The following is a 23,652-nucleotide window of genomic DNA, read 5'->3' on the forward strand; positions in this document are numbered from 1 at the left end:
CTGCACCATCCATACCTTACTTGTATTATAATGCTAGTGTGTTATATATAGTGCAGTGTGCTAGTGAGGAAGGTTTATAAGTGTTTCTTATATATTTTCAGAGAAATCCAAATTTCAAATTTCATAACTGACTTTGACCATTCCCCTCATATACACTGAAACAAACTACGATGGCAGGCAAGGGCTTATCGGAGGAAGAGTATTTGAAATACTTGTTTAGTAGTGGGATGGAAAGTGAAGAAGAAACTAGTGATATTGAATGTTATAGTAGGTTTGATGAGGAGGAGAGAAAGAGGGAGAGGAAAGGAAGAGCAAAACCCTCTCCCAGGGGAATAGATAAACCCAAAGCCACGGTCAGGGCCATGGCAATTAGCACTACAGCCAGTAGCACCATCACTACCACCACTGCTATCACCACTGCCACTACTGGTATTACAAGTGCTACCATCACTGCCACCACTGCTATCACCAATGCCACAACCGCTCCACTTTCCCCAGTAGCTGGACCGTCATGAGTTACTCGGCCAGCTCCTGCCACTGCACCTCCAGCAGGAGAATGGAGGCAAGGAGATGGAGGAGCACTGCCGTCCAAGCACCATCGATATATCGATGATAGGACACGCTAGCATTCAACACTGCCCCACACCCTGGAGAAAATCCCCGACAGCAAAAGGCTGCGGTGTTTCCTGTGTTATTTACACAAGAGGAGGGACACCAGCTATATGCCCTGTTTGTGATGTGCTGCTCTGCACAGGACTATGCTTTCATCAGTACCATACTGATGAAAGCATACAGCAGTAAATCACATCGCAAACACACACACACACACACACACACACACACACACACACACACACACAGGCTGTGATCATACCTGTCCTCCTCTCTGCAACTCCATCTTCTCTCAAGAAACATTACAACACTGCTAGAGGACGTGAGTAACCAGATTGTTTGTCTAGCTTTTATACTATTGTATTGTAAGGTATAAAATGTGTGTTTACTGTATATTCTCATAAGTAAAATGTGGTGCATTTCATTGATATCCTGTCAGTCATTTTACTCGTAAAGTATATGTCGCATAAAAAACCCAAAGCATGATGAAGCTGATGATTTCTTATGCATACTTTTGTAAAGCAAAGTAACCTGTGTGTACAAATAATTATTTTGGGAAGACTTCAGAAAGACGAACATAGCCTGCAGGCCAAAGCGTACGTGCTTTTACTGTGCATAACCCATCATAACTTCTCAAAAATCATTTTCTCAATAAGAATAAGGGTTATAACACTGTGAATTATATCATGGGCTTCCTGAACCTTTGGGTTACAAACCAGGATGTAAATTACACATATATATGTTTGTTACAGTGCCACTAATAATATACGAAATAATTAACAAATCAGACATTTTTAGGCGATTATTTTAGTTTTTTTAGATTTACTTGAAAACTATTGGACGTATAAAATCGCAACCAGGATCATTGGAAAGCCTGTGAAATTCTGCCTATATACATGTACGTGCAACTGCGCATCATGGGAAAATTTTTGCACAGTGATGTTAGAAAGTTGTTGGAAGCTAGTTTTCACCTGAATAAGGTTTATTCTCACTTCATTTCTGTACATTTATTCATGTTTCATGTTTTTTTTTTTTTTTTGCTTATCTTATGGTATAAATATCAGTGAAGATGATGGGCTATGATTTATAACAGTATAAGCATTTTCTGAAGGCAAAATTGGCCTCATAATTTTATTCCTTTCCGCACGAGCGGATGCAGCCTGAGTGGGGTTTTGGGTCTTGGGGAGGTACCAAAACTTACTGGAAACTTATGGTACCCGAGAGGGTTAATACAAATTGTTTGCCGCAATGAGACTATTAATGCTCCACCTTGATTGATTTCACAGGTACAGTTGGCGGGTGTAGCAGTTTTGCCGTGCAGATCACCTGTTCATCTCTGACGCATGCTGCCGCCTCTTCTCCTGTGCTCTTGTCTTCTCCATTTACTATTAATTTGTATATCATTTTACACATAGGTACAGTTACACTACAACTGTCACACCTACATCGTGTATCACATACACCATGCTACACAACAATTATCAGTTAATGTAAACATAGCGAACTTTTGCTCAGTTTGACCTGAGTACAGGATTTTTCACCCTCATCACGGAGTTTTTCCCCTCAAATTTGCTTCTATTAACGTATATACCAGGTTTCTCCTGTAGCAATATAGTACACACACCATGGTGTGATTATTGTGTGACTGAGTTGGGATGAATATGAATATATACTGTCAAAATTTCTGGAGAAAAATTTAATTTTCATGGGGCATAATGTCACGAATTTACTAGATTGTATTATTATGATAGTTCGTGACATTGTGTTATTATTATGAGAACTCTTGAACAATATTGAAACCCATAGAACTTCGCTCAGTCAGTTAACCACTCGCGTTTGCACTTAGATTTGAAACGGAGTTTTCATAACATTCATCGCTGCTTCATAAGTGACTGTCTTTATGTATAGACAGTACGTTTCACGGACCGATATTTTGTGAGTAATTACCGTTCCCACGCTTTGCCTCTCTAGCCGTTAAGCCACGCCCATCTCTCACTCCCCTGTACCCGGCATGGGAACATTAGTTAGTTAGTGCTGAACTGTCGTCGGAGCAAGGTGTCGTGAGCAGTGCAGAGAAGCAGGGTCCCATCTCAGCAGCTACAGTCTCGAGCAGTTCTAAGATTCCCACATCTGCCCACTGAGTTGTGATCTGCAGTAGTGGAGGTCAATGTTCAAATGGCAGCGCTTCAAGCAAGCAGATGCCCAGCCTCTTTGCAGCTACAGCTCCATTTTTCTCCACTGACTAGTATTTTTGTTCTTTGTTTTTCTAGGCTTAAGGTTATTTAGGTAATTGTTTAAGTGTGTCAGCAAGTGTATTTCCTTTGCTTTGATATTTTGGGTTTACTTTGAGCAGTGTGTGATTGAATGGAAGGAAGTGTCATCGAGACTGATGTGGGTGAAAACGAAATTTGAACGTGAGTTGTGGGTGTTTGTGGGTGCATATGGGCCTGGTAGTGAAAGGGATGAACAAGAGAGGGAGTACTTCTTGAATGATGTTGATGAGTGTCTGCAGAGTTTTGGGGCGAAAGTGAATGTGGTATTGATGGGAGATCTGAATGCTAGAGTGGGAAATGTAGCAATTGAAGGTGTAGTTGGTATGCATGGTATGCCTGGAAGAAATGAAAATGGGGAACGAATGATAGGGATATGTGTTGAGCGAGAGATGGTGATTGGAAATACGCTGTTTGAGAAGAAAGATATTTACAAGTATACATGGGTGAGACAGGAGGGTGGAATGGTTGTGGATAAAGCATTGATGGACTATGTGGTTATGTCTAGGAATGTAATAGGAAGATTGTTGGATGTGAGAGTTCTGAGAGGGGAGGGTGGAGGTATGTCTGACCACTACCTGGTGGAGGGAAAGTTAAGATTAGGTAAGAGATGGATGAGAGCTAGGAGGGTTAGGTGCGCAGGGAGGTTTTGAAAGTGAGTGAGTTGGATAAAAGAGAGAAAATGATAGAGTATCAGGAGAAATTGAAAGATGAGTGGAATGCAGTGAAAGATCAGGAAAATGGCAGTGGTTTAAGAGTGCTGTGGTGGGGCATGCGGAAGAGGTGTGTGGTGTGAGACGTGTGGGTGGTGGTGAAAGAAAAGGAAGTGAATGGTGGTGCGAGGAAGTAAGTATGGCTGTGGCTGAGAAGAGACGTGTATATCAAGTGTGGCTGCAGAGGAAGGATGAGGTGTCATATGAGAGATATAAGGAAAAGAGGAATAGGGCAAGAAGGGCCGTGCGTGATGCTAAAGTGGCAGCAGATGAAAGGTGGGGTAGGCGACTGACTGAGAATTTTCAACAGAATAAGAAAATGTTCTGGAAGGAGGTGAAAAGGGTGCGGAAGGGAGAGTCTAGGAAGGAAGAGTGAGTAAAAGCAGAGGATGGAAGAATGTTAATTGAGATAGATGCAGTAAGGAAGAGATGGGCAGAGTATTTTGAAAGATTGTTAAATGTAGAGTAGGAAAAGGTAGCTGAGATTGTGGCAGATGAAAGGGTGCAAGGAATAAATGTGTTGGGAGAGTTGAATGATTCTTTGAACACGAAGGAGGAAGTGGAGAAGGCAGTAAAGGAGATGAAAACAGGGAAAGCTGCAGGTATGGATGGGTGTGCTGTGGAATGCCTGACTGGTGGTGGAGTGACTTTTGTTGACTGGTTAGTAAGACTGTTGAATGTGTGCTTTGTGAAAGGTATGGAGCCAATTGACTGGGCAAGTGCTTGTGTGGTCCCGTTGTATAAAGGCAAGGGTGATAAGTATGAATGTACTAGCTTTAGGGGTATAAGTCTGTTGAATGTTGTAGGTAAGGTGTATGGTAGAGTGTTAATTATGAGAGTTAGAGAGGGTACAGAGGGAGTGATTGGTGATGAGCAGTGTGGCTTTAGGAGAGGGAGGGGATGCATGGATCAGGAGTTCGCTGTGAGACAAGTGTGTGAAAAGTATTTAGCGAATGGCAAGGATATGTTTTGGGCATTCATGAATTTAGAGAAAGCTTATGATAGAATTGATAGGGAGGCTTTGTGGACTGTTTTAAGATTGTATGGACTTGATGGTAGGTTACTAAAAGGGATGAAAAGTTTTTATGTAAATAGTAGTGCGTGTGTAAGAGTGGGAAATGCTGTGAGTGATTGGTTTCCCGTGAGAGTGGGGCTGCGACAGGGATGTGTGATGTCGCCTTGGTTGTTTAATATTTATATGGATGGTGTTGTAAGGGATGTGAATGCAAGAGTTTTAGGTGGAGGTCTGAGTCTGGTGAATGTTGATGGTGGAGAGTGGAGTCTGAAGCAGCTGCTGTTTGCAGATGATATTGCACTGGTGGCTGATTCAGAGGAGAGATTGAGACAGTTGGTAGAGGAGTTTGGAAGGATGTGTGAAAGGAGGAAACTGAAAGTAAATGAAAATAAGAGTAAAGTGATGAAGTGTACGAGGTTGGTAGATGGTAGGGGGATGAATATAGTTTTGAATGGTGAGTTGCTTGAGGAGGTAGAGTGTTTTAAATATTTAGAGTCACATGTTGCTGTGGATGGAAGAATAGATGCAGAAGTGAAGTTTTGAATGAATGAAGTAGGTAAGGTGCTGGGAGGAATATGGGTGTAGCAGAGAGGAAAAGTTTGAATGCAATGGAGATGAGGTGTCTGTGGAGTATGTATGGAGTGACGCATATGGATCGAGTGCGAAATGATGAAGTGCGAGAGAGAACTGGAGTTGTTCGGATGATGGCTGGTAAAGTTGAGCATAGGGTGTTGCGATGGTTTGGGCATATGGAGAGAATGGAAAATGAGCAATTGGTGAAAAAGATAACTAGATCTGATGTGAGAGGTGTAAGGCTAAGAGGGAGACCACGAATACGGTGGATGGACATTGTGATGAGAGCGCTGGATGCGAGAGGGATGTCTGTTGAGGAAGGGAGAGTGTCTGTGCGTGACAGAAATAAATGGAGGGAAATTGTGAATGAATAAATGATGATGCAGCCCTGAGGGGATATTCTCCCGCCTTTGGTCTGATTAGCTAGTCAGGTCAGGTGAGGGTAAGGGGATGGGTCTATTATGATGTGGCAAGGGTAAACCAGCTCTGGTGTTAGGCTCTGCTGAGGATATCACTGATTGTACTGCACAGTTGACCCTTGTGCGGTGTGATGCTGTGAGGATCTGTCCCTTCTCCCCTTTGTGGCTAAGATGTGAATGAATGTGTTTGAATGGATGCGTAAATTGGGAGTGTGTCGTCCTGTCTCGGCTACCTCCCTTTCCTTGGGGGAAGCAGCCTAGGAATATAGAATAGAATAGAACTTTGAGATTCTTGTAATGTAAATCTATTTTGTTGTAATCAATAAATTTACCGTTCTTCTCTTTGAGCTCAATTAACCCTAGAATGCTAATGTCTTCTCTGAATCATTAATGCAAACCATGGGAGAATTTTATCCAATTTTAGGAAATTAATTAATAATACACTCAACCTTTTTTTAATACGAAAACACGGTGTGAAAACACAACCTCTCACAGTGCCTTTACATGCAAAAAAAGAACACACAGTATCAAAAAATAAAGTGACATGTGATTTTACACAAAAGTAAAGTAAAATGACCATTATTTTACCCTCAGATCCATAACACAGTAAATATTGCCTCAAAGAGCATAAGCTTTGGTCAAGATTATTATTAGATTCTGGAGATTCAAGCTGGGTGTGTCACTTCTCTTACAAATCATCGTGGCTTGAAAATGTCATGGGAAAAAAAAAATATTGCCTGCATTGCTGACATCGGGTAAAATTCCCTTCAATCCCCCCAAAAGAAGGGAAATAGGCCTATGGAAGAGAGAAAAGGTGCACTACGTGTCATGGCAAGAGGCTAGGATGACCAGAGCACTTGTGGAAGGACAGCTGCGTATCCTTCCTTATCATGCAGTAAACATGAAAAAGATAAGACGCTGGGGGAAATTTACTCGACGTTAGCAAACTAGGGTTAAATGTAACAGTTGTGTTTGATTTGTTTACATTGTCCTTATTTTAGAGTGCCTATTTTAGAGTGCCACTCCTAGTTTGCACAAACTTCTTACATTAATCACGACTAGTAGTTAAGCCAGTTCTTTGGTACTTATTCATAGTAAGTGCCAGCCAGGAATTAGCACCATCAAGACTCTATCTTGATTGTTATTATTGTCGATTATCTGGGGTTAGGCCACTTTCTCAGAGGCCAACAGTATCAATAATTCAGCATTCGAGTGATTAGTCTCCGTTGTGTACTGTTGAGAGAGTTAGTGAAATTCCCGTCATTAGGGAATCGGCAAAGTAAGCCGGCATAAAGTAAAACTTACTACTTTATTCTTGAATCGATTCCTTTGTGACAATCGAATTATATTTGCATATCATTCTTATTTTCACTTTCCCCCTTACACACACACACACACACACACGCGCACACACACACACACACACACACACACACACACACACACACACACACACACACACACACACACACACACTGAGGGAAAAGTAGCACTCCCATACATAAATGAAGACATGCTAAGAAAGAAAATTACATCATCCATCAGACCAACTTTGGAGTATGCGTCAGTAGTCTGGAGTCCTCATCTCAAGAAACACATAGATAAGATTGAGAAAGTTCAAAGGGCCGCTACAAGACGGGTACCAAGCTTAATGTATCTAAGCTACAAAGAAAGACTAGAAAAACTGAATCTACCTACACTACAGGAGAGAAGGAAAAAAGGAGACATAATTATGCTATATAAATGCACATCAGGGAAGGAGAAAATACATAAATGATTACATAACCTATGGGGATGCAACAGCAAAAGGACACTGCAAAAAACTGCATAAAAAGAGGCGATAAAGACGTAAGGAAACTTAGTTTCCCAAATAGGGAAACTGATCAGTGGAACGCACTACCGAATGAAATAGTGTGTGCCAAAACAATTTATAAATTTAAGGATATGTACGATAAAAATGGTTTAAGACACGGGACAGTACGAGCCTGACTCATTCCTGTAAAAATAATTAGGTAAGAACAATTAGGTAAGGTAAGAGACACACACACTATAAATACTGTCAGCATAACTCGACGTGACCTATTAAACCAAATTTATGTGACGAAACTAAAAGTCACCATGCAACCAAACACCTTTGTGTAATACAATTTCCTTTCCTCTGAGCACTCTCCATCGATCGTTTTACATGTTGAAGAGGTAACCTCTGCTTCTTTGCACTTCCGAAGGACGATTTGGGAATTTGTCAACGAGTTCCCTGAGAGTACTGAGGGAAAAATAGCAGCATATATGACAAAGGCAACCTCCAAAATGACCTCTTTATATGTGCTTTCGTTTCTCAACTTGCCTTTGACGATGGTCCAGAGGTTCTTAAATGATGAAATGTCGTGACTGTTCCTTGGGTAATTAGGAATCCACTCCACGTAACTTGTGCAAAACCAGGTCGTGAGGACTTTCACGGTATGACAGTGAGCCCCGTCCTGCTGCAACATTTGTTTGCCAGTCGCCACAAAGAGGCAGCCAAGTGGTCGTCTTAAAAGCGAAGATAAACGTCTTTGGTTACATTCTGGCCTTTTACAAGAATAATAATTTCGATTAGTCCAATATGAGGGAAAGCTCTCCATACCATAAGGGAGGCAGGATGTTGGACACTCTTTTCTGTAAACTTTGGGCTGCAGGGAAGTGACTGTACCATGCCACGCCTTCTGCTCCGTGGTGTCACTAACAAAAAACGTCGATTCATCGGCCCACAGGCTTCTCCTCCAATTATCTATAGTCCATGAAGCATATTTCTCTTCAAAACATTTCACTTGTCATGCTGGACATCGGTAACAAGAGGCTTATCCTGGCCGTCATCCACCGATTTTTCACTTGCCTTTTTTTGATGGTCTGAATAGTTCGTACACTTCCGTCTTGGAGTAGAAAAGGGTTTTGTTTCTTCAGTTGTCTGGCAGCAATGGGAGGGTTTTCGCATAACTAACGCCTGATAACTGCAAGACAGCACTCGGAATTTTGGGAGTCCACCCCCAGTGTTGTGTGAGGGTACTTCTGATCCCCTTCTACATCACACCCTTGAACTTGGTCACTAATCAGCGTACTGAACGGTCATTAGCACCAGTATGTTTACTTGTTTTACGGCTATTTGAACCTGTTATATGACACGATAACTCGTACAATGTTATCATAACTTGTATAAGGTAAGGACGTTGCTAACGTGTGTGTGTGTGTGTGTGTGTGTGTGTGTGTGTGTGTGTGTGTGTTCTTACCTAATTCTTCTTACCTAATTGTATCTTTACAGGAATGAGTCAAGCTCGTACTGTCCCGTGTCTTAAACCATACTTATCGCCCATACCCTTAAATTTATTAAATGTTTTGGCACACACTATTTCATTTGGTAGTGCATTCCACTGATCAGTTGCCCTATATGGGAAACTAAATTTCCTTACGTCTTTATCACCTCTTTTTTTATGCAGTCTTTTGCAGTGTCCTCTTGCCGATGTATCCCCATAGGTTATGTAATCTTTTATGTCTATTTTCTCCTTCCCTGATATGCATTTATATATCATAATCATGTCTCCTCTTTTCTTTCTCTCCTGTAGTGTAGGTAGATTAAGTTTTTCTAGTCTTTCTTCGTAGCTTAGATTCCTTAAGCTTGGTACCCATCTTGTAGCGGCACTTTAAACTTTTTCAATCATATCTATTTGTTTTTTGAGACGAGGACTCCAGACTACTGATGCATACTCCAAAGTTGGTCTGATGAATGATGTTATTTTCTTTCTTAGTATGTCTTCATTTATGTATGTGAATGCTATTCTCATACTTGCAGGCAGTGTATACATGTTCCGTACCTTCTCACTGATGTGGTCAGCCGGAGATAGTCTATCATTAATAATCACACCTAGGTCCTTCTCTCTTTCTGATGTGTGTTGGTTTTTATTTCCTATCTTATAATCCCAATCAGGTCTTTTTCCATTTTCACCAATCTTGATTACATGACACTTGTCCACACCGAATTCCATTTGCCATGTATTGCTCCATTCATGAAGTTTATTTCATTCTTCTTGTTACTCTTTACAAGAGTCTGCATTAGTAACTGACCTTTGTAATTTTGCATCATCAGCAAACGTACTTAGGTAGCTTTCATTTTCAATGTTGCTATCTGTATCACCTATATACACTAAAAACATGACTGGTGCCAGCACTGAGCCACAAGGGACTCAGCTATTCAATTATCTTCATGATGAGTAATTTCCCCTTAGTACTGTTCTCATTTCTCCTTTTTTGAGAAAATCTTGTATCCAACAATACAGTCTGCCTCGAATTCCTTCTTGATAGTACAGTTTCCATAAAAGCCTTTGGTGTCATACTCTGCCAAATGCTTTCTTAAAATCTAAATAGATACTGTCCACCCATCCTTCTCTTTTCTGTAATACTTCTATTACTCTACCATAGAAGCGCAACAGATTAGTAACACAGGATTTTCCTTTTCTGAAACCAAACTGTCCTTCTGTTATCATATTGTGTTCTTCTAGATGATTTACCCATGCTTTACTTATCAGCTTTTCTGATACCTTCCTTACAACACTGGTTAGTGATACTGGTCGGTAGTTGAGTGGATTTTGTCTATTTCCTTTCCTGAATATGGGAACAATGTTTCTATCAGGTAGTTTACCTTGTCCCAAGGATTTCTTGAAAATTAAAAATAATGGTTTACTTAACTCCTTTGCTCATTCCTGTAGCACCCAACATGAAATTTCATCAGGACTATCTGCTTTTTCTTTGTCTAATTTACTTAGCTCCTGCTATATTTCTTTTTCTGTTATTTGTATATCTGGTAATGTGTGGGCATGCCTGTTCCATATCATTCCTCTCAAAATTATTTTCTTTTGTAAAAACTGACTGGAAATTCTTGTTTAGTGCTTCACAAACATCTTTCTCTTGTGTATTTGTGATCCCCTCATCAGTAATGGATTGTATTTTATCTTTTACTTTGGTTTTGCTTCGGATGTAGTTGAAAAATAGCTTCGGTTGTTCACTACTTCTATTTATGATATCCTCCTCGAGCTGTTTCTGGGCCTCCCTCCTTATTCTTGTATAATCGTTTCTTGCGTGTTTATAGTTGTTATATGCCCTATCACTCTTGTGTCTTCTATATCTATTCCACAACAAATCTCTTTTTTTGATTTTTACATTCTGTATTGAACCATTTCTTTACTTTCTTTTCTGTTTCTTTGTGCTGTGGAATGTACTTCTGGATTCCTATTTCATGAAATTCACAGAATTTTTTTATATATAGCATTTAAACCTTGTCCTCTAAGCTCCTTTTCCCAATTAATTTCTAAGAAGTATTTCTTTAGGGCATGATAGTTTCCCGTTTTATAATTTAGTCTCTTTTTGTAACTTTCATTGCTATTAACTATGCCATGTGCAATCCTGAAGTTGCAGTTAAGTACTGCATGGTCGCTTTTGCCAAATGGAGGGTGATACATTAATTTGTCAATATTGTTTTCTTGCGTAGTAAATATTAAATCTAGCACTGAGGGTGCATCGAGTCCTCATTTTCTGGTGCTTTCTCTTACATGTTGCATTAGGAAAAACTCCTGCACGAGATCCAGGAGCTTTTGGTCCCAACAACTTTCTTGGCTTATTATATCCAGAATATTCCAATTTATATTTGTATTAAAATCTCCAGTTAGTATAATTCTTTCCGATTTCTCTTATTCTGTGAAGTAATGCTCTTAAACTCTGAATTGTACTCTCTGCCAGATCTTCATACTCGACTCTTTCCAATGTGTTTGATCAGTTGGCATGTACAAATTGGCTACAATTACTTTCCCTTCAGATGTGTTGATCTCTGCTGCAATCAGTTCTACTTGTGAGGGTATATCTAGTTCTATTTCTTTGACTTTTAGACTTTTTTTTGGTTAATATCATAATTCCTCCTCCTTTTTTTAAGTTCCTATCTCTTCTCCATATACTGTATTCCTCTAAGTTTTGGATGTCATTTGATATCCTTGGTGGTAATTATGTTTCAGCTAGGCATATTATATGTGGTTCATTTTCTCTGATATAATCATTCATCTCTAATAATTTAGACACGATTCCATCCACATTTGAGTATATCAACTTAATCATCTTATTTACATACTTGTCATGACTTGGTTTTACTACCTTCCTCCTTTGTATTCCCTCCTGTTTATGTACCACTTTCGAACCTGCAATCCGATTACTTTGTAAAAAAAAAAAAAATGTATTTATCTCCTCTGATCTTCCCTCGTTCTTTGTTTTTGCTTCCTTCCTCTTCTCTTTCAGTAATTCCAGTTTCTCTTGTGTTAGGCATCTTTTTATCCACACATTTTTTGAAATCCTCTTTTTCCATGAGTTTCTTTGCATTTTTTAGTATCTTCTCTACAATATTTACACTCTGGAAAGTTACCTTTAGAGGCCTTGACTTATTTCTTTCGTATTTCCCTAACCTTGTGTGTGTGTGTGTGTGTGTGTGTGTGTGTGTGTGTGTGTGTGTGTGTGTGTGTGTGTGTGTGTGTGTGTGTGTGTTTGCACTGAGGTAGACCTCAGCAAGGAGTAAGTTGTACGCATGGTAGAACTAATGATCTTCCAGTCTACTAGAGGAAGAACAACGACGAATGGGATGAATGGTGTAGTTTGGAGGGTTCTGTAAGTGAGAGGATAATGATCGTGGGTGATGACACTGGTGAGTGAGGTGTTTGTATTTATGATGTACGTGACAGGGTTTGGTGTAACTTATATTGACTGAAGTGCATAAAAAGGACAACATTATAAATGAATGTGTATGAGATTCACTAATAAAACAGAAGGTGCAAGGGAAGATGAGGAATATTTTCAGATTTTTTTTTCTACCCAGCAAAGCGAAGTTATCCACGGACGTTCATTTTCTCCTCGATGAGCCTTTTGCCAGGATAGAACCAGTGAAGATCCCTATATAGACTTAGACTGCAGGGAGAGGGCAGTAAGCTCCCCTCCTCCCTTCACACACACACACACACACACACACACACACACACACACACACACACACACACACACACACACACGCACACGTATTCTACGATTATTCATGATACGAGTAAAAGTGATAATAGAATGGGTGCTGTTAGTGTCTGGGTTGCGATGGTGTAAGAGTAGGATACTCGTAAGTGGGAGGCGAGTGTAAATGGGTCGCTGGTATAGGTGGCTGGGTGGTGTAGATGGGAGGGTATTGTAAGTGGGAAGATAGTGTAAGTGGGTCAGGGGTGTAGATGGATGGGTAGTGTAAGTGGTTCAGTGGTGTACAGTAGATGAGAGGCTACTGTCAGAGGAAGGACAGTGTATGTGAGTCGGTGGTGTAAATGGGAGGACAGCATAGTGGGTCAGTGGTGTAGATGGGTGGGTGGTGTAAGACTGAAGATAGTGTAAGTCGGTCATTGGTGTAAATGGAAGAATAATGTAAGAAGGAGGCTATTGTAATTGGGTCGGTGCTGTAGATGGGAGGATAGTGTAAGAGGAAGGTTGATGTAATTGGGTCAAAGGAGTAGATGGAAGGGTTGTGTAGGAGGGAGGATAGCGTAAGTGGGTCGGTGGTGTAGATGGGAGGGCAGTAAAGAGAGGAGTGTTATAGTCTTACCAATCTAAAACCAAGGTTTGGGTGGGGTCTGGCGCTGGGTGCAGCCATGCCATACTTCCTAAACGAGCAATGAGTAGATTTTGTTATATATGTAATAGGCATCACAGATAGGTACACACATACTAATACAATATAAACGTAAGTATTCTAGCATATCAAAGGAAGGTAAACTTGTAATGCATATGGCTCTTGTACATCAATAAAGAAACGTGGCATACATATTTTACAGTGTTGCTGAAAAAAATGTAGTTACTTTTACCGACTTTCACGGTAGTTCTAAATTGGGTAAGTAATGTAACAATTACGCTTATAATATAATTTGAAGGAATCAGTAGAACATACGCTATTTTCTTAATAGAAATAAATAAGTTAAAACACTCACGAGCGGCAACATCCAGGCCCATACTGGGAATCATAAATTATATGAGAGAGAGAGAATTAATTATAACTTAAATTAGTTTGTCTTTACACACACACACATACACAAACACACACACACACAGAAGTGGGTGAAGTCATGTCAGGCCAGGTGGCGAGATGTGAGCGGCGAACTCTAACGGTGTCAGGTCAGCCACTAGCCAATCAGAGTATAGGAAACAAGGCAACGCTGTATGCCGGGAAATCCCCGGCTGGACTCCACCCAAACCTTGGTTTTAGATTGGTGAGACTATAGTCGGTTGGTGCTTTATATGGGAGGAGAATGTAGTGGGGTTGGTATTGTAGATGGGAGGAAAGTGTAAGTGGGTCGGTGGTGTAGGTGAGAAGATTGAACAGTTGGTTAAGTGGTGTGGATGAGAGGGTGTTGAGGGTTTAAAACTTGCAAGTGTCGTTGGTCATGAAAGAGAGAATTTATCCAGCTCTGATAACCAGAGAAATGTAAGTACCACAGACGAAGGCAATAATTGCAGGCATTTAACTGAATGTACTGTTTTTTTTTTTTTTCAATGTTGGTGCAAGGGTATGCGGTCAGCCAAAGCTGATAGAAGTCAACAGTAAGTCAAAGCCCAAGGCCGCAGGACAATATTGAAATAATATTGTTTGTACGGTGAAGTATTATTGTTGCTTTGATTCAGCTTTGAAGACATTTTTATTCAACTTGTGAGGAAAAATACAGCCTAATATTCCCCTTATTGCAATATGTTCCCCGAAATCTTATTAAAGCCACCTGGAAGCAGGAAAAATAAATCGAATAAAAGACATCTCTACAATCAAGGAGGTAAACTCTCTTATGCCAGGGTTAATTGATAGCGTGCTCTCACTCATTTTCTGCATGTATGCAACATATCAACTTTGCAACTGTGTTTCTGTGATATTCAGTCTTTTCAAAACAATATATCGTGCAATCTCGAAATGGATTGTCCTTGAATCTGGCTCTTTTTTGTTTGCTTTTTCTTGGAGAGAGTTATTTTGCGGGCTTACGGCGTTTGGTTCCTTCTTTGCATTATTAAAAAAATATATATATAAATAAACTCTTAACCTTGGATTAAACACAGTGGAGAGTTTCAGGGCCATGAAAGGGTTAAATATTTCTGGTTTGAAAACAACAGATCAGAGGTCAAGATCACATGGAAGGGTGAAACGCCCGGTCTCTGACTGATGATGCAGGCGTTGTGCTCTCCGAGTGGTTCACATTATTTTTTCCAGACCACTAATCAGAGCTCCCATTTTCCCTCCTTACTTTTATGACGCTAGTTTACTTAAAAAAAAAAAAAAAGTCAGAAAGTGGCCTTGCAAGTATCATTGAAAAAACATTCTTCATTAAATGTATGAAGATGCAAGCATGGCAATGCCAAAACTATTGGAAGAAGATTGAGATAGTGCTTGTATACCCTGCTGTAATTCTGTCCCTACACTTATTTCTTTTATACTGCCAGTAAGTATTATTATGGTGCAACAATTATTTAATCATAGGGGCATCCAAAAAGAAAATGCCACTAGCAGGGTATCTAACCATGTAATGAAAAAACAGTATTTCTTTAAAACTGTTTGAATGGATTTATTTGTATTTTTAATGTCGGGATCTTGTTCCTGTGTTTTTTGCATTGTGCCATCACCTACATCTCCCTTCATTTTATAAAATGTAACTTTTATCCCTTTATGTAGTACTATACAGTCTACATAAGTTTCATCACTCTGACACGCTTCACATCACTCTTTATCACTGGCGATACTAAGCAACAAATATGGCAATATAAACAATTGGAAAATGAGGAATAAAGTTTGAAACTATTTTTGTTGACAACTCTTAAAGTGAAGGCGAATCTGATACAGGACAAAATATATGAACATTTTTATGAAAATGATTTTTAAAGTGAGTTAATAACAGTATGGCTGAAATATACAGCATTTAATCACCTAATAAGCTTATGACTAAGAAGTTTCACAAACAGTGAGATATATTGGATGGTGTTCTGAAGAGAATTTTCCTTGCTTGCGGCTCTTTAACATTGTCCAGCAACTGCTTGATACTATGCTTTAAGCTTATACTTTATATTCTGTTGTTGTCACGCCATGTCTGAATATTTGGTGAATATTATTAAATTCACTTCTTAATCGGGAAGATTAAAAAAAAAAAAAATAGTAGGCATACCCTAAGATAATGCTCATTTGCCGAGTTCTTTTGCCAGATCATAATGACGTCAGGGTCGTCCAACACATCTCTCATAGTCTGGTATCGCTGTGGGATGTGTCTGACAGCCAGGAGGGACATGAGGTTGCCGGCATAGCTCCGTGTCAGCACCAGCGTCACCAGCATCCACACACCCACCACCACACGCTCCCACCACCAGGTATTGCGATTCATGATAAGGTCTGAAAATTTATAAATATTTCATAAGAAGTAAATCCATTCTGCTTAAACCAACGCAAACAAAATAACAGACCCATTCTTATGATCATGATCACTTATATGAATGAACAAACCAGCTCCGTCGCAAGTGATGCCTTCATCATGCTTTCTCTCGCAAACAAATGTTTGATTATGACTGTGTATGAAGTTATAAAAGAACAGAAATGGAGGTGGGCAGGCCATATAGCAAGAATAAAGGATAACCGATGGAGTACGAGGCTGACGGAGTGGACACCAAGAGAATGTAAGCGTAGCAGAAAAAGGCCAGACAGGAAATGGAGAGATGAGACAGTGAAATTTGCAGGGAAAACGTGGCAAAGATTGGCTCAGTCAAGGAATTCATGGAAAAGGTTGGGGGAGGCCTTTGTTCAGCAGTGGACTAGTTATGGCTGATGATGAAGATTATGATGATGATATGTTTGTTGTATGCCAAAGTTCTAAGTCCTTCTTCGTTAAAACAGATAATCACCAAATATGTCATGTTCGATATACTGTGCAACTATCAGTTTACCAAAAGTCTCTATCAGCTATGATATTCATTGTAAGTTAGCAGAGAAAATTTGCAAGAATGAATATGCACATAACCTGCATAATTACATATATGTACAAATACATTCAAAAACCCTAATTTACTTCGGCATCAAGTTAAGCCCTTCTGTCTTTTCAGCTACAAAACGAGAGGTTCTTTTATAATCCTCAGGGAATTTATTGTGCGATTAATGTCAAATACATTCACGTCCAGATATCAATAACGCTGGCCATGAATCAGTTTGATAAGAATATAAATCTGAATGAAAATGCTTTTCAAGTTATTCACTTGGTATTATTAATGGCCCTGAAAAAAAGTCACCCTTTACTTCTTCCCAGTAACAGGCAAGACATTCCAGAAGTTCCTGGATCATTAATAATGTTTTTTTTTTTTTTTCGGATATATACGTATATCAATCAATCATTTCTTGTGGTACCCCACGGGATGTATAGGGCCTCGATGAACTCTCTCCACCAATATTTGTCTCTTGCCATCTCCTTCAGGTCCTACCAACACTCCTCTCCTGCTTCTTTTTTCATTGTCCTCAACCAGGTTTCCCTTGGCCTACCTCTACCTCTTCTTCCTCTAGCAGTCCACTCTGGCACATCCTGTATTAAACTGCCTTCTTTTCTGTATATGTGCCCCAGCCACTTCCAGCGGGACAGTCTTACATATTCATTAACTGGTTCCACTCTCGTAATATCCCCTACTCTTTCATGTCTAACTCTGTCTTGCCACTTTACCCCAAGAATCCTTCTCAGTATTTCATTCTCAAATCCTAATACTTTCTGATCTGTTGCAATTGTACTGTACCATGACTCATGCCCATAAATTAAAATTGGTCTAACCATGGACTTGTAAATTTTCACTTTAGTATGTACCGAAAGCATATTATTATTCCAAACAGATTTCAACATTCCAACAGCTCGCCAAGCCTGTCTAATCCTCTCCTCAATTTCATTGTTTATTGATCATTTGATGATACAATCGTTCCCAGATATTTAAAGTTTTCTACATTCTTCACCTCATTATTCCCAATTACACAATCGATTTGGTTCTCCACGTTCATATTAATAATCTCAGTCTTTCCACAATTTATTACCAATCCCACTTTTTCTCCTTCCTCCACCAGACATTCAAGCACCCTCTGCATCTCGTAAATACTTCCGGAAATCAGTACAATATCATCTGCATAGTCCAAATCCATCAGCTTCTAATTTTCTTTCCAGTTAATTCCTGCACCTGTTCTCCTTACCTTTCTCATAACATAATCCATAACCAAAACAAACAGCAATGGCGAAAGAACTCCTTAAATCACTCCTGACCTAACTTCAAATGGATCACTCAAAGAACCACCCACCGTTACCTTACAAAAAGTACCTTCATGCAGGCTTCTAATAATATTTACAAACTTTTCTGATATACCATAAAATCTCATAATTTTCAACATACCTCCACGTGAAACACTATCAAACGACTTTTCAGTATCCACAAAACACATACTAAGTGGCATTTTCATCTCATTACCTTGTTGCATTAGATGCCTTACAATAAAAATCTGATCATTACAACCTCAACCCTTTCTAAATCCGACTTGTTCTTCTCTTAGAAATTTGTCAATTACTGGCTCTATTCTGTTTAACAAGATTTTGGAAAAGACTTTTGCAACTACAGGTGTCAAAGTTATCCCCCTTCAATTGCCACACACACTTAAATCTCCCTTTTTTGGTATTTTTATAATCACTCCATTTTTCCACTCTTCTGGAATTCCATTATCCCAAGCCACATTAAAAAGTTTCAAAAGCACATTCATCAACTAATCATTTTCCACCTTAAGCATTTCAGGTAATATTCCATCCTCGCCTGGGGCCTTAAAATTCTTTAACTCCTTTATAGATTTTGCTACCTCTTCCAAAGTTATATTCCTTGTATCTATCTGCAAGTCTCTCTTGGCTGGCAAAATGCCCTCTTCAGCTGGGATTGGTCTATTTTGAACAGATTCAAAGTGCTCTTTCCACCCTCCTTGTATATCCAAATCTTTAGTCATCAAATTACCATTTCTATCTCGTACAGGTATTTTCTTCCTTCCCTTTTCAGTCCCAGTTAACTCCTTTATGGCCTGATACGCTGCTCTTGTGCTCTGACTTACTTAATTTCTGTCTTTGTTGCCTTTTCATCATATTGCCTCCTCTTATCACGTCTAACGAGTCTTTTTACTATTGCCTCCTCTTATCACGTCTAACGAGTCTTTTTACTTCAGAATGTAAACTCCAGTACTTTGCTCTAAGTACTTCAACTGCCTGACCATCAACATGTTGTTCTTCACTTCTTTACTTAGCCTCTTTCCTTTTCTGAATTGCATTCGATGTTTCATCTGACATCCACTTTTTCCTTCTCGTTTTTCCCATTTTCTTAATAGTAACCTTAGCACTCTCATGCAAAACCTCTTTTACCTCTCTCCACATTTGATTAATAGATATATACATATATACGTGGTAGCAATATATCGTGACTGGATGATGTGTTCCAAGTCTTAGAAAAAAAAAATCTTCAACCCCATCACAGATGAAAATAATTTAAATGCTTGTCTGTTGTTAAAACGTCGGTTCATAGGTTTAAAATTGTATTAATTACCTATATCAAAACAATCCACTTCCAGCTCCGCAGGCACCCTTCTTAAATAACAAAAGGTATTCATCAACTCCTGGAGAGCGACCAGAGCAGCCATGCAAGAAAGACGTGCTACCATTGCCTGCGACCCGTTGAGGGGGGCTACCAGCCAGCCACAGTCTTCCACCACCCAGAAGATCCGGGGGACCGTGGTTTGGTTTAACGTAATGGCGGGGTATGGATTCATCAAACGCCAGGATACTGGCGTTGATGTTTTTGTGCACTGCCAGGCGATCATTAAACCAAACCCTCGGCACCTCCAACGCTCCCTTGGTGATGGAGAATCGGTGGAGTTTAGTCTGTTTGGAACCCTCAAGGGTCCTGAGGCTTGGGATGTTACTGGGCCGGGTGGTGTTGCTGTGCAGGGTTCTGCCCATGCACGGCAGCGCCACATGGCCCGAGGACGTCAAGCCAGGGATCCTGGGAGTTCTGAACACATGAACTTCGTTGTGGAGATGTGTATCGCGATGGCAAAGGCTTTTTGTGGGGGTGATAAGAGGGCTTTGTGCATTTTTCTCCCAAAGATCTTTGAGGAGAATGGGCTGTCTCGCCTTATCATCCCCGAGTGCTTTGCCCGCGATATACACTCTGTCCCTTGCCGACGGGAGCATCAGGCTCATCAACCACAGCCACGATCTGCTGCTTGGCAAACGCCGAGGAAGAGGCTTAGGCTGGAGGCCCCCCTCAACCGACAGACAGCCTCTCGGATCAATGACCCGGCCCCGGCCCCGAACAATGCTATACCTATTATGACCACGGCGGAAGTCCACCATCCGCCAGCAATGTCTGAGAGGGAGCGGGACTCAACTGACACCGCCTCCATGGTTGAGGAAGCATTGGCTGGCTCCTCGACCGAGGAGGAAGTTGGTGATTCCCCCCCTCCTCAGACAGAGGAGGGCACCCCATCTCGCCCTCCCACTATCGACCTAAAGGATCAGCTAGACGTAGCCTCCTATAGACACCTCCTGGCTCTCAGTGCTCACACCCGGTCGTACCAGCTCGGAGAAACGACATACACCACTCTTTACGATCTGCTCAGCTGCCGACCGGGGTGAGGATATAAGACCTGCGCTGATTGTCAGGGAGGAGGAGGTGCGTCTAGCCGATCTTCGAGCATTTTACCACATGCTTCCACCTTGACTGGCCCCTTAGATCGTCGGTGGTGCACGGTGAAGGAGTGAATCCATTTTGCTTAATTACTCTGGCTGGCCTAATGCCCTATGTTGGTGGCGATGGTCATTAAGCCCCAACAAAGCAAAATCAACTCCTGAACAACACTCAGGGAAAAGTCCCTTACATCACCATGACTGGGATATTCAATCAGCAAGTGTCGAACAGTCAAGGAGGCAATGCATTTCTCCAAACATGTACTCAAGGCTGAGGGTGGGTACCTGAATGTTAAACAGCACAAAACTGTACCAACCAAGAACACATCAATGGATACTTAAATCAGTCAAATATCAAAAGAGTATGAAATGTATATAATATGGCATTTAAGATGTTCTAATGCAATGCATAGCGAATGCTTCTTTATGACTACTTATGACCTACATAGGGATTTTTCGCGTTTTTTCGACAATAGACCAAATTAATGGAAAAATACATCCAACTGAAAAGAAAAATGTTCTTACTTTCTTACTACATGCACTTTCCTGGAGTTTCGGGCATGTTTAGCATATTCTCTCAAGAATAAAAAAGCTTCAAGTTAGGTTTTCTTACAACAAAATTTGCGTAATAAGTGCATATAAATTATCAGGTGGAACTAAAGATTTTCAGGTGGAACTAAATCATATGAAAAGTGTGTATTGACTGGCTCAGATCATTAGTTTTCTAACTTTGCTTACAGGTATTATGTTTCTAATTGCGGTTTCATCTCTAACTTCCTTTATGGTAACTTTGTAGCTGCATTTGGAGTGTTTTTGTAAAACTATCAACAGTGGTCATCCTAAGGGTTTTCTCTTTTCACCAACTATCTCTTATTCATCACCATCTTCCTGATATGCATATCTGAATCTATTCCCTCATACACTAATAACTACTCCCTTCAATGTTCTCCTCCAGTGACCCTTTATTGTTTGGGTCTGCAGCTGGGTTATGACATCCTCTTTGGATGGCCTCGTTTCTCTGCCACCAGCCTGACCACATATGCCATTATTTATTTCCTTCTAGCTCTTCTTCCATTATAATATCTTTATGATAAATAGTGTGAACATTTCCACGTTTGTCAAAATCTCCTACTGTGAAGAGCAAAACTGTCACAGCTGGGACGGAGTTGATGTTCAAAGCCATTTGTGGAGGCTGTGGTGGGAACACCACCCGTGGATGTTTCGACCAGAGGTAGGCCTGGCTATGTAACACCCCCTACAGGCAGAACTATATCCAGGGAATGGCCAGTTGGTTCTAAGGGGAGAGGGCATTTCTTGGGATAGGACTTCTGGCATTTGGCTGGACATCTGTCATCACAAGTCAGAAGGCATTATCACATTTTTATATACTCTTGTTCAATTCATTTGGCTTCAACCAGTTTCTTTGTCATTATTCAGACAGGAAAGGGTACGAAATAGACATTTGAGGGTCAGCCTTCACTAGTGTAGGCAGATGAGAACATTGTCCCAAAAACAGTTCATAAAATCTTTTTGACAAATCCAACATTTCTTTCTGTCACCCATTTAACCTGAGGCGTCCCAATGACGTACGGATACGTTCCCACATTTTGTCACAGTGACACCCGACGATGTATCCATACGTTTTGCAATTACAAGGTCCGTCATTTGCACATTTTTTAAATTTTGCATGTGATTTTTGGTACATATATGCAGGCAACGTGCAGTGAGAAGGAAAATAAGGTATAGTCCTTCCGTTGTCTGGGGAAGGCACGAGTGGTGTGGTGGGAGTGATTGGTGAGAGGGAAAGTGGTGTGGCATGAGTGAGCGGTGAAAGGGAAAGTGGTGTGGCATGAGTGAGCGGTGAAAGGGAAAGTGGTGTGGCATGAGTGAGCGGTGAAAGGGAAAGTGGTGGTGGGAGAGAGGCACTGCCAGCATGTGGTGTATGTGGGCAGCAGGCAGGTGAGAAGGAGCCACTCCCTTGCATGTCTTTCGCCCCTCAATATTCCCGTGCTTCCTCCCCACTGCCCTTTGATGTGGGGAAAGGAAGGAAAGGAAGGGAAAGGGTAAGGGAAAAGGGAGAGGGAAGAGGAGCACGAGTGGGGAAGGGCGCTGCTCTCCACCTCCCCAACCTCCCCCATCACCCTCTCCTTCCCACCCTGACAAGGAATATCACACCTTGTTACATTACTGATACTGTGTGTGCCTCCAATAATTTGACGCTCACTGTACATATGCGATAATATGATGCTTAATATAATAGTAAGGCCTGTAAGTATGTGATAACAATTATATACAGTGGAAATGGGTGTAATATTAGTGGAAAAGTATTATATAAGTTGAAAAAAGTGTAAGTTGAAACAAATCATAGCGAGTTCACTCACTATGTACATATGCAATAATCTGATCCTCATTATAATAGTAAGGCCTGTAAATATGTGATAACAATTATATAAAGTGGAAACGGGTGTAATGTTAGTGGAAAAGTATTATATATATCTATCTATTGCCAGACGCCTCAATCCCGTTTGGGGTGGCCACAAACAAATCGCCTCCAAGTCGCCCTGTCCCCCGCCATTTCACTGCCCTGCTCCCAACTCACACCCCCCTCTCTCATATACCTCTCCACCCCATCCCTCCATCTCATCCTCGGCCTCCCCCTCCCTCTTCCCCCCTCCACCTCACTCGCATACACTCTCTTCGTCAGTCTTTCACCCTCCATCCTTTCCATATGGCCAAACCACCTCAGTGTGTTCCTCATAACACTTCCTATCACATCCACATCAACACCACAACGCTCCTTTATATCCTCATTCGTCAGCCTCTCTCTCCACGTGACTCCACAGGCTCCTCTTAAATAACTCATTTCCACTGCTCTCACTCTTGACTTGTGTCCTTCAAACAATGTCCAAGCTTCACTTCCGTACGTTAGAGTTGGTATCACAATACTGTCATGTAGTAACTTTTTCACTTCCATGCTCACTTCCCTGTTTCTTATCACTGCTTTCAAAGAACCAGCAACCTTTCTTCCCTGCTGTACCCTTTCAAGCACTTCACCCTCCAAACCTCCATCCTTACTCATCACACTACCCAAGTACTTAAACGTACTCACATTGGCTCAATCGGTAGAGAGGTGGCTTGCGGTCCTACCGGACCCAGGTTCAAATCCCCGCTGGGGCAGGGAACAGTTTAAGGATTTGAATTTCATTACGGCAGAGTTTATCGATCTACCAGAAGACCCGCCGACATGTCGTAAAAATA

The sequence above is a fragment of the Coenobita brevimanus genome, chromosome 40, assembly GCF_032717465.1.
Source record: "Coenobita brevimanus isolate Jiangsu-jjx chromosome 40, ASM3271746v2, whole genome shotgun sequence".
NCBI classification, from domain to species: Eukaryota; Metazoa; Arthropoda; class Malacostraca; order Decapoda; family Coenobitidae; genus Coenobita; species Coenobita brevimanus.